A 12,159-nucleotide genomic window follows, 5' to 3' on the forward strand; every position below is an offset into this window, starting at 1 on the left:
AAATCGATGACCCGCGGGTCAATATTTAAGAAAATTTTCAATATTCCCCAATTTGCCCCAAATTTACACACATTGATGGCATTTCTGCCTGGATGCTGCGTCTGAAATTGTAGCTCTCTATCTCCTTCCTTGTCACAGATATGGGCTTTTAAAGTTTTCTCCAGTTTCAAAAATTGATGACCCTGGTCAACATTTTTAGAAAATTTTCAATATTCCCCAATTTGCCCCAAATTTACACACATTGATGGCATTTCTGCCTGGATGCTGCGTCTGAAATTGTAGCTCTCTATCTCCTTCCTTGTCACAGATATTGGCTTTTAAAGTTTTCTCCAGTTTCAAAAATTGATGACCCGGGTCAACATTTTTAGAAAATTTTCAATATTCCCCAATTTGTCCCGAATTTACACACATTGATGGCATTTCTGCCTGGATGCTGCGTCTGAAATTGTAGCTCTCTATCTCCTTCCTTGTCACAGATATGGGCTTTTAAAGTTTTCTCCAGTTTCAAAAATTGATGACCCGGGTCAACATTTTTAGAAAATTTTCAATATTCCCCAATTTGCCCCAAATTTACACACATTGATGGCATTTCTGCCTGGATGCTATCTCCTTCCTAGTCACAGATATGGGCTTTTCAAGTTTTCTCTAGTTTCAAGAATCGATGACCCGCTGGTCAACATTTTTAGAAAATTTTCAATATTCCCCAATTTGCCCCAAATTTACACACATTGATGGCATTTCTGCCTGGATGCTGCGTCTGAAATTTTGCTCTCTATCTCCTTCCTTGTCACAGATATGGGCTTTTCAAGTTTTCTCCAGTTTCAAAAATCGATGACCCGCGGGTCAATATTTAAGAAAATTTTCAATATTCCCCAATTTGCCCCAAATTTACACACATTGATGGCATTTCTGCCTGGATGCTGCGTCTGAAATTTTAGCTCTCTATCTCCTTCCTTGTCACAGATATGGGCTTTTAAAGTTTTCTCCAGTTTCAAAAATCGATGACCCGGGTGTCAACTTTTTTCCAAAATTTTCAATATTCCCCAATTCGCCCCAAATTTACACACATTGATGGCATTTCTGCCTGGATGCTGCGTCTGAAAATTTTGCTCTCTATCTCCTTCCTTGTCACAGATATGGGCTTTTCAAGTTTTCTCCAGTTTCAAAAATCGATGACCCGCGGGTCAACATTTTTAGAAAATTTTCAATATTCCCCAATTTGCCCCAAATTTACACACATTGATGGCATTTCTGCCTGGATGCTGCGTCTGAAATTGTAGCTCTCTATCTCCTTCCTTGTCACAGATATGGGCTTTTCAAGTTTTCTCTAGTTTCAAGAATCGATGACCCGCGGGTCAACATTTTTGGGAAATTTTCAATATTCCCCAATTTGCCCCAAATTTGCACAAATTGATGGCATTTCTGTCTGGATGCTGCGTCTGAAATTGTAGCTCTCTATCTCCTTCCTTGTCACAGATATGGGCTTTTCAAGTTTTCTCCAGTTTCAAAAATTGATGACCCTGGTCAACATTTTTAGAAAATTTTCAATATTCCCCAATTTGCCCCAAATTTACACACATTGATGGCATTTCTGCCTGGATGCTGCGTCTGAAATTGTAGCTCTCTATCTCCTTCCTTGTCACAGATATTGGCTTTTAAAGTTTTCTCCAGTTTCAAAAATTGATGACCCGGGTCAACATTTTTAGAAAATTTTCAATATTCCCCAATTTGTCCCGAATTTACACACATTGATGGCATTTCTGCCTGGATGCTGCGTCTGAAATTGTAGCTCTCTATCTCCTTCCTTGTCACAGATATGGGCTTTTCCAGTTTTCTCTAGTTTCAAGAATCGATGACCCGCGGGTCAACATTTTTAGAAAATTTTCAATATTCCCCAATTTGCCCCAAATTTACACACATTGATGGCATTTCTGCCTGGATGCTGCGTCTGAAATAGTAGCTCTCTATCTCCTTCCTTGTCACAGATATGGGCTTTTCAAGTTTTCTCCAGTTTCAAAAATTGATGACCCTGGTCAACATTTTTAGAAAATTTTCAATATTCCCCAATTTGCCCCAAATTTACACACATTGATGGCATTTCTGCCTTGATGCTGCGTCTGAAATTTTAGCTCTCTATCTCCTTCCTTGTCACAGATATTGGCTTTTAAAGTTTTCTCCAGTTTCAAAAATCGATGACCCGGGTCAACATTTTTAGGAAATGTTCAATATTCCCCAATTTGCCCCAAATTTACACACATTGATGGCATTTCTGCCTGGATGCTGCGCATTTTCATCATCATCATCATCATCATCATCATCATCATCGTCACACAGTGGCTCGTGTACTTCACTTCTCATGTGCATTCAATCTTCTCATATTATGCCCATGTGCAAAACTCATTTTCTGAATGTATGCTTTCATATAAGATAAGATAAGATACAACTTTATTCTCACGAGGGAAATTGCGTGTTGACAGAGGGAGTGTAACATGAGGGAGGAGGACCAGGTGAGGCCTGCTGCTCAGAGGGCCAAAATGCTTACGGCACCGGGTATTCCCAAGCGGTCTCCCATCTAAGTACTAACCTGGCCCGACGCTGCTTAGCTTCCGAGATCAGAAGAGATCGGGCGTGTTCAGAGTGGTATGGCCGTAAACGAGGAGAGCAGCCACACAGAGGCTCTTTATAGGTGAGACAGACCCAGTTCAAGTCACCGTGTACACATGACTACACTCAAGTTCATGTATATCACAATTTACATGATGCCTTCATCAGAAGAACACTAACATTTCAGATAAGATAAGACACAACTTTATTCTCTCGAGGGAAATTGCGTGTTGACAGAGGGAGTGAAACATGAGGGAGGAGGACCAGGTGAGGCCTGCTGCTCAGAGGGCCAAAATTTTTACGGCACCGGGTATTCCCAGGCGGTCTCCCATCCAAGTACTAACCTGGCCCGATGCTGATTAGCTTCCGAGATCAGACGAGATCGGGCGTGTTCAGAGTGGTATGGCCGTAAACGAGGAGAGCAGCCACACAGAGGCTCTTTATAGGTGAGACAGACCCAGTTCAAGTCACCGTGTACACATGACTACACTCAAGTTCATGTATATCACAATTTACATGATGCCTTCATCAGAAGAACACTAACATTTCAGATAAGATAAGATACAACTTTATTCTCCCGAGGGAAATTGCGTGTTCACAGAGGGAGTGAAACATGAGGGAGGAGGACCAGGTGAGGCCTGCTGCTCAGAGGGCCAAAATGCTTACTGCACCGGGTATTCCCAGGCGGTCTCCCATCCAAGTACTAACCTGGCCCGACGCTGCTTAGCTTCCGAGATCAGACGAGATCAGGCGTGTTCAGAGTGGTATGGCCGTAAATGAGGAGAGCAGCCACACAGAGGCTCTTTATAGGTGAGACAGACCCAGTTCAAGTCACCGTGTACACATGACTACACTCAAGTTCATGTATATCACAATTTACATGATGCCTTTATCAGAAACACACATTTCTGGATAATGAAGTCTTACCTAATGAAACTGATAATCATCACATAGAACATAAAGAGGGACCACTAACATCTCTGACGCTCACTTTCATCATCATCATCATCATCATCATCATCATCATCATCGTCACACAGTGGCTCGTGTACTTCACTTCTCATGTGCATTCAATCATCTCATATTATGCCCATGTGCCATACTCATTTTCTGAATGTATGCTTTCATATAAGATAAGATAAGATACCACTTTATTCTCCCGAGGGACATTGGTTGTTGACAGAGGGAGTGAAACATGAGGGAGGAGGACCAGGTGAGGCCTGCTGCTCAGAGGGCCAAAATGCTTACGGCACCGGGTATTCCCAGGCGGTCTCCCATCCAAGTACTTACATGGCCCGACGCTGCTTAGCTTCCGAGATCAGACGAGATCAGGCGTGTTCAGAGTGGTATGGCCGGAAACGAGGAGAGCAGCCACACAGAGGCTCTTTATAGGTGAGACAGACCCAGTTCAAGTCACCGTGTACGCATGACTACACTCAAGTTCATGTATATCACAATTTACATGATGCCTTCATCAGAAGAACACTAACATTTCTGATAAGATAAGATACAACTTTATTCTCCCGAGGGAAATTGCGTGTTCACAGAGGGAGTGAAACATGTGGGAGGAGGACCAGGTGAGGCCTGCTGCTCAGAGGGCCAAAATGCTTACTGCACAGGGTATTCCCAGGCGGTCTCCCATCCAAGTACTAACCTGGCCAGACGCTGATTAGCTTCGGAGATCAGACGAGATCGGGCGTGTTCAGAGTGGTATGGCCGTAAACGAGGAGATCAGCCACACAGAGGCTCTTTATAGGTGAGACAGACCCAGTTCAAGTCACCGTGTACACATGACTACACTCAAGTTCATGTATATCACAATTTACATGATGCCTTCATCAGAAGAACACTAACATTTCTGATAAGATAAGATACAACTTTATTCTCCCGAGGGAAATTGCGTGTTCACAGAGGGAGTGAAACATGTGGGAGGAGGACCAGGTGAGGCCTGCTGCTCAGAGGGCCAAAATGCTTACTGCACCGGGTATTCCCAGGCGGTCTCCCATCCAAGTACTAACCTGGCCCGACGCTGCTTAGCTTCGGAGATCAGACGAGATCGGGCGTGTTCAGAGTGGTATGGCCGTAAACGAGGAGAGCAGCCACACAGAGGCTCTTTATAGGTGAGACAGACCCAGTTCAAGTCACCGTGTACACATGACTACACTCAAGTTCATGTATATCACAATTTACATGATGCCTTCATCAGAAACACACATTTCTGGATAATGAAGTCTTACCTAATGAAACTGATAATCATCACATAGAACATAAAGAGGGACCACTAACATCTCTGACGCTCACTTTCATCATCATCATCATCATCATCATCATCATCATCGTCACACAGTGGCTCGTGTACTTCACTCCTCATGTGCATTCAATCATCTCATATTATGCCCATGTGCAATACTCATTTTCTGAATGTATGCTTTCATATAAGATAAGATAAGATACAACTTTATTCTCCCGAGGGAACTTGCGTGTTCACTGAGTGAGTGAAACATGAGGAAGGAGGACCAGGTGAGGCCTGCTGCTCAGAGGGCCAAAATGCTAACGGCACCGGGTATTCCCAGGCGGTCTCCCATCCAAGTACTAACCTGGCCCGACGCTGCTTAGCTTCTGAGATCAGAAGAGATCGGGCGTGTTCAGAGTGGTATGGCCGTAAACGAGGAGAGCAGCCACACAGAGGCTCTTTATAGGTGAGACAGACCCAGTTCAAGTCACCGTGTACACATGACTACACTCAAGTTCATGTATATCACAATTTACATGATGCCTTCATCAGAGGAACACTAACATTTCAGATAAGATAAGATACAACTTTATTCTCCAGATGGAAATTGCGTGTTGACAGAGGGAGTGAAACATGAGGGAGGAGGACCAGGTGAGGCCTGCTGCTCAGAGGGCCAAAATGCTTACGGCACCGGGTATTCCCAGGTGGTCTCCCAACCAAGTACTAACCTGGCCCGACGCTGATTAGCTTCCGAGATCAGACGAGATCGGGCGTGTTCAGAGTGGTATGGCCGTAAACGAGGAGAGCAGCCACCAAGAGGCTCTTTATAGGTGAGACAGACCCAGTTCAAGTCACCGTGTACACATGACTACACTCAAGTTCATGTATATCACAATTTACATGATGCCTTCATCAGAAACACACATTTCTGGATAATGAATTCTTACCTAATGAAACTGATAATCATCACATAGAACATACAGAGGGACCACTTACATCTCTGATGCTCACTTTCATCCTCATCATCATCATTGTCACACAGTGGCTCGTGTTCTTCACTTCTCATGTGCATTCAATCTTCTCATATTATGACCATGTGCAATACTCATTTTCTGAATGTATGCTTTCATATAAGATAAGATAAGATACAACTTTATTCTCCCGTGGGAAATTGCGTGTTTACAGAGGGAGTTAAACATGAGGAAGGAGGACCAGGTGAGGCCTGCTGCTCAGAGGGCCAAAATGCTAACGGCACCGGGTATTCCCAGGCTGTCTCCCATCCAAGTACTAACCTGGCCGGACGCTGCTTAGCTTCTGAGATCAGAAGAGATCGGGCGTGTTTTTTTTTTTTCTTTTATTATCAAAAAATAAATATTTTTACAAATACATTTTACACAAGTAAATACAAGTCATTTCAAATCAAATCAAATTATTTCCAACAATCCATAACACCATTCATCACATCTTTTTTTTTTTCTTTTTTTTTTTTCCTTCACCCATCACCCCTCACCCTTGACCTATTGACATTTGCACCCCACCCTGATTTCCACACACAAATAGACAGTTATCTTCCAGCACCTTTTGTTTGAAATTCTTGTCCCCACCATCCCACAGCAGACTCACATTCCTTTTCATAAAGTTACAGAAAAATCTCCAGATGTTCACTTTTTTGTCCTCGAAATGTGAATAGTTTCTCCGAAGTCTGATGACATGTTTGGCATAACTCAGAATGTAATTGATAAGCCATTTGTTCACCCCTGCTTTCCTTTCCTTATACCCAAATAGAAAAAACCTCTCCCATTTTTCCTTTTCCGTGATTGTGACTCTACATTTTTGAAAGCATTGGTCCAGTTTCTCAAAAAACACTTTTAACTCCTTACATTCAAAAATAAAGTGCCTAAATGTCTCCACTTCCACCTCACATATATCACAAACCTTGCTGTTGAGTCTATTTATCTGGTTTAGCACCAAATTGACAAATATTCTATTGTGTCTGAGCCTGAAATTTGTATCAAAGCACTCTGATGAAATGAACTTCACATTTAGATCTGACCAAATGTGCTCCCTCTGAAGCCCATGGAACTGCCTTAGCCATACTTCCTCAGCTGCCGCTTTCTTCTTTTCCTTTCCCAAAAACACTCTATATAGTATCTTGGAGTTAACTGATCGTATGTCATGCTCTTTCCCTCCTTGGATGAGGGAGAAACTGACCAACTCCAGAGCCTTCTCTGCCCTCCTCCCCTTCACCAGCGCCACCCAGCTACGAGGTAACCCCTCTAAAATTCTCTGGCATAGTCTTTTGATCTCTATTGGTCTCACTTTCCCTAATCTTCCCCTGACCTCCTGGATTACTTCCTCCTGCAGAAATCCACCACCTCTTTGGATAAAGTGCTTCACCTGATTTAAACCTAGTTCCTCCAAGTACCTCCCTGAAAATACCTTCCCCTGACACCTTATTGCCGGATTTCTGAAAACTGGTTGGTGTAACACCTGCTCCGCAGTCTCACATCTAAACTTTAAATCCCCCAGTAAAATATTCCACGCTTCAAGTATTTCCCCTGTAAATGCATTAACCTGTGCTCTTTCCCTTTGCTCCGTTTCCCTACATAGATTAAACACTCCTCTATTATCCCACCCCTGTAGGCAAGAGTCGAGGCACTTCTGCCACGCGTAAATCTTTGCGTTTCCCATAAATTTCCCTAACAGTCGAATCCGTGCACTAAGCTTTTTACTTTTCAGGTCCACCAATTTCAAACCGCCCTCCTTCTGCCCATTGATGAGCACCTTCCTGGCTATCAAATGCTGTTTTTTATTCCAGATGAAAGCACTCATCATGTCATTCAGCTTTCCTATTACCCTGTCCGGCATTTCACAGACTCTTAGCGCATACTGACACTTGGACAGGAGGAGGGCGTTAGTTACTATCACTTTACCCCTTAGATTCAATTTCCTCCCGGACCAGAAATCCAATCGCATTTTGATTTTTCCCTCTATTTCACCCCACGTTTGTTTTGTTGCTGCATCTCGATTCTTACCTACGTATACACCCAAAACCTTCACCATTTCATTTCTCTTTACAAAATTCCATTTATTTACACAATCGAAACCATCACCAAAGCCCATTAGCTCGGTTTTTTCCCCATTGATTTTGGCCCCAGATGCCCTCTCATAGCACTCTACATGCTGCAGCACCCTGTCTACACTCCTCTCATCCCTAACCGTAATACTTATGTCATCTGCGTACTGGTAGATTTTCGTGTCCGTTTTATCTTCCATTTCAATCCCCAAAATCCCTGGGTCCCTCCTAATGAGGGCAGACAAGGGTTCTGCCGCTATGGAGTATAACATAGCTGGAAGCGGGCATCCTCGCCTGATTGACCTCTCCAGAGCGAAGCTCTCAGTTAACCTCCCGTTTATTTTCACCCTACTGATGGCATTCCTATATATTAACCTAATCCATTTAGTGAAACCTTCCCCGAAACCCATCTTTCCCAGTGTTTTAAACAAAAAATCATGATCCACCCTATCAAACGCCTTCTCTAAATCAACCCCTATGTACAGCCCTCCCTTCTGATTCATTTTGTCAAAGATGTCCTGGATCGATAAGATGATGTCACTAATGTCTCTCCCTACCACACCATAACACTGACAGGGATTCACCACTGTGCCTATCACCTCCTTCAATCTGTTTGCCAGGATTTTAGCCAGTATTTTATAATCTGTATTTAGCAGACTAATTGGCCTATAATTCCCCAAATCACCTTTGTCACCCTTATTCTTATACACCACTCGGATTAGCCCCGTGAAGAAGTCCCCAGATGCTTTCCCCTCCCGCTCCATGCATTGAAAGATTCTCAGGAGAATTGGCTTTATCACCTGTTTAAAGGTGATGTAAAATTCCCCCGATAACCCATCCAGCCCTGGACTTTTGTTCTTATTCAAACCATTTATTGCTCTTTCCAATTCTTCCTCTGTTATGTTTTTATCACAGTCTGCTCTGTCCTCTTCCCCTAATTTTTTTTCTATCCCTTCAAAAACACTGTGGTCTGTAGAGTTTACCTCCATCTTTGAAAAAAGTTTTTTAAAATGTTTATGAGCCACCTCCAGCATTTCCCCTGTCTTCTCCATTGTCTTACCCTCTTCATTTTTCAGGTTTTGCAGATGAGCTTTCTTTTGCTGTCTTTTTTCAAGCCCTAAAAAGAAACTTGTATTCTTTTCCCCTTCTAAAATATCCTTCATCCTTGATCTGATAGCTGCCCCTCTGCTCCGTTTCTTCTCAAGCTCATCCAATTGTTTTCTCAGCATGAGATATTTTAGATTGTTGAAGTTTTCCTCTGCAATCGACCTTTCCAGCTCTTTATTAATCTGGTCTCTTAAACTATACTCAGTCCTTCTTTCCTTCTCCATTTTATTTTTACAATAGTTTATTGTCACTTTTTTGATGTGCAATTTCACCTCCTCCCACCACTCCCCCATATTTATACAACCCTCACCCTGCAGTTCTCTTTTTCTTTCTTTCAGTAGATTTTCAACTTTCTCCCTATATTTTCCATCCAGCAAAACACTGTTATTTAAACACCATAACCCTCCACCTTTGTGCTCTTTCTCCCCCAGCTCCACCCATAACCTTGCATGATCGCTAAACCCTGTGAACTCATACCAGCATTTTGAAATCTTTTTTTCCAGCCCAGATGCTAATAGACATAAGTCAATCCTGGACTGTTTAAGTTTCCCCAGAACCGTCTGTCGTCTGGAAAAGCCCCTTTCTCCCATATTGCGCACCCTCCACAGATCTACCAGGTTGAAATAGTCAAAAAGCTCATTTAGCGATTTCCTACTTATATCACTTTTGTATGTATTGTTGCTTGATATATCCAACCTCGTAAGTGCACAGTTAAAATCCCCCACTACACAAATGTTCCCTCCCAAATGCGGTTTTAGTTGATCAAAGAAAATTCCACGCTTGTTGTCCTCATTCGGTGCATAAATATTCAAAAGTTTGTAAAGCACATTCCTGTAAATAAATTCAATACCGATCACCCTTCCCTCATCATCCTTCACTATTTCCTTAACATTTTGGATCTTATCTCCTTTAGCAAAAATAGCGACTCCGGCTCGTCCATTTACACCGTTGTTTGCCCACACTTTCCCAGCCCATGTATCCCTCAGATAGCTTCTCCACTCCCTTGTCCACTTAGTCTCTTGTACACAGAGGATGTCAAAAGTATCCACCCTTAAAACATCTCGCATCTTGTTAATACATCTTAAGCCGTTTGTGTTTTGCGATAGTATTTTTAACATTGTAAATACATAGAGATAAATCAGGCCCATCATCTTTATGCTACAGTTCACGTCTTACTTTTTCCTCTTTTTGATCCCCTTGTCTTCAGCATCCATTGCAGTCTTCTCTTCCCCAGCTCCTGGCTGTTTCCGAGGTCCATATCAGACTCCGAGTTCCCCGACTCTTGAGACCCCGTCAAGCATATCTCTGAGTCTGATTCTGGGGGCCGCTGAAGTTGAACAATTTTCACCTTCCTCTCCTTTCTCTCCGATGTATCCACACTCTGCCCCTCTGCTGCGTCTCCATGTCCCGGCACCTCAGCTGTCGATCCTCTCACCTCCATTCCTTGCTCTCCGTCCGACTCCAGTATGTCTCTTCCTTTCTCCGCTTCCCCCTCCGCACGATCCTTCTCGGTCTCCTCCCTCTCAGAGATATTCTCTCTCGATTCTTCCTGCTCCTCACGTTGCTTTCCTCCCGTCCCTGGAGCATGATCAACGTCCTCACAAACACATCTGCTGCTCTCCTTTTTGCAGCTCTGGCATTTGTTCCCTCTGCCCATGCACTCCCTTGCATAGTGCCCCTGCTCTCCACATTTTCTACAAAGGAAATCTGGACAGTCCCTCAGGATATGACCAGTCTGTATGCACTGTCTGCACACTTTCACCTGTTTGTCGTGCAAAACTCTAAAGAACTCTGCTCCAAAAGCCGTCTCAAACTTGGTCGAATATGGAAGTGATTGGACCGTCTCCGTGAATTTAACTTTCACGTATCTTGTTCCGTCAGCAATTCTAGTTCCCGGCCACATTCTCCTGATGATCGGGGATACTGCACTCACTCCCCAGCTGTTCAGCTTGCCCAGAATGATGCTGTCCGTGATATACGCCGGCAGCCCCAGAAACGAGACCACCAGCTCATCATTACATAACTCCTTGGACATGATCGCGGTCTGTCCAATTTTTATGCCGTCCAATAGTCTTTCTTTCCCCTTCGGGTGATTCATTGTGATCTCATATTTATTTCTGCCCGTGTACCGGCAGGCGATGATTTTCCCACAAGTGTCTTGTATTGCCTGGATCAGCTCCATTGCGGTCACTTTATCTTCTCCAATCAGCTCCAGGGCGAGCGTTAAATTTTGCTGAAACTCTTCAGCTTTATCCTTAATAATCCGTATCTCTTCCTCTCTGATGATTTCTCTCTCCTGCCCTCTTCCTCCTTCCGCATTTTCGGCTACGTCAGGAGCTGTCACCGCACGTGTGTCCTCCATTTCTCCCGTCATATTCTGACCGTCCACGGTCCTGTACGCCCGATCGTCTTTCACCATCGGCTCGTTTGCCTCCGCCGTCCAATCCGGGCCCGGTGCAGCGACTCTGGCTCCCTTTCCTCTGGTTCTCACCATACTTGGAGCACAGTATAAACTATTTTCCATCAGGAAAACACAAACCAAACAAACAAATAACTTAAAGTGTCCCCCAGACAGTGAAAACTGCTGGGGGTGGCTCCAAAAACCGAGCTATCAAAGAAACGAAAAATCTGGGCTTAAAGAAACGCCACAGTTCAAACTCAAAATCAAAATTGCCGCACAGGATCAGTCAAAATACACGCACGCCTGGAGCTCACACACACCTCCTCTTACTTCCGTGTTCAGAGTGGTATGGCCGTAAACGAGGAACGCAGCCACACAGAGGCTCTTTATAGGTGAGACAGACCCAGTTCAAGTCACCGTGTACACATGACTACACTCAAGTTCATGTATATCACAATTTACATGATGCCTTCATCAGAAGAACACAGAAGCCTCTATCTCCTTCCTTTTCACAGATATGGGCTTTTCAAGTTTTCTCTAGTTTCAAGAATCGATGACCCGCGGGTCAACATTTTTAGAAAATTTTCAATATTCCCCAATTTGCCCCAAATTTACACAAATTGATGGCATTTCTGTCTGGATGCTGCGTCTGAAATTTTAGCTCTCTATCTCCTTCCTTGTCACAGATATGGGCTTTTCAAGTTTTCTCCAGTTTCAAAAAATCGATGACCCGGGGGT

At 43.6% G+C, this 12,159-nt stretch overlaps 6 non-coding genes and 2 pseudogenes across 6 annotated transcripts; all 8 read right to left on the reverse strand.

Annotated features, from left to right (window-relative positions):
* Positions 1–2,535: 2,535 nt before the first annotated feature.
* LOC143007266 (5S ribosomal RNA) lies at positions 2,536–2,654 on the reverse strand. The gene has a single exon (XR_012964430.1). It is a non-coding gene; the product is annotated as a 5S ribosomal RNA (ribosomal RNA).
* Positions 2,655–2,899: 245 nt separating this feature from the next.
* LOC143007156 (5S ribosomal RNA) lies at positions 2,900–3,018 on the reverse strand. The gene has a single exon (XR_012964376.1). It is a non-coding gene; the product is annotated as a 5S ribosomal RNA (ribosomal RNA).
* Positions 3,019–3,263: 245 nt separating this feature from the next.
* On the reverse strand, positions 3,264–3,382 carry LOC143007160 (5S ribosomal RNA). Its single transcript, XR_012964380.1, has one exon. It is a non-coding gene; the product is annotated as a 5S ribosomal RNA (ribosomal RNA).
* Positions 3,383–3,845: 463 nt separating this feature from the next.
* Positions 3,846–3,964, reverse strand: LOC143007202 (5S ribosomal RNA; annotated as a pseudogene).
* Positions 3,965–4,209: 245 nt separating this feature from the next.
* Positions 4,210–4,328, reverse strand: LOC143007242 (5S ribosomal RNA; annotated as a pseudogene).
* Positions 4,329–4,573: 245 nt separating this feature from the next.
* Positions 4,574–4,692, reverse strand: LOC143007159 (5S ribosomal RNA). Its single transcript, XR_012964379.1, has one exon. It is a non-coding gene; the product is annotated as a 5S ribosomal RNA (ribosomal RNA).
* A 460-nt stretch (positions 4,693–5,152) lies between these two features.
* On the reverse strand, positions 5,153–5,271 carry LOC143007143 (5S ribosomal RNA). Its single transcript, XR_012964364.1, has one exon. It is a non-coding gene; the product is annotated as a 5S ribosomal RNA (ribosomal RNA).
* A 245-nt stretch (positions 5,272–5,516) lies between these two features.
* On the reverse strand, positions 5,517–5,635 carry LOC143007270 (5S ribosomal RNA). The gene has a single exon (XR_012964434.1). It is a non-coding gene; the product is annotated as a 5S ribosomal RNA (ribosomal RNA).
* Positions 5,636–12,159: the final 6,524 nt, after the last annotated feature.

The sequence above is a fragment of the Genypterus blacodes genome, unplaced genomic scaffold (genome assembly GCF_046128005.1).
Source record: "Genypterus blacodes isolate CSIRO-AG114 ecotype Tasmania unplaced genomic scaffold, CSIRO-AGI_Gbla_v1 ptg000083l_1, whole genome shotgun sequence".
In the NCBI taxonomy this organism is placed as follows: Eukaryota; Metazoa; Chordata; class Actinopteri; order Ophidiiformes; family Ophidiidae; genus Genypterus; species Genypterus blacodes.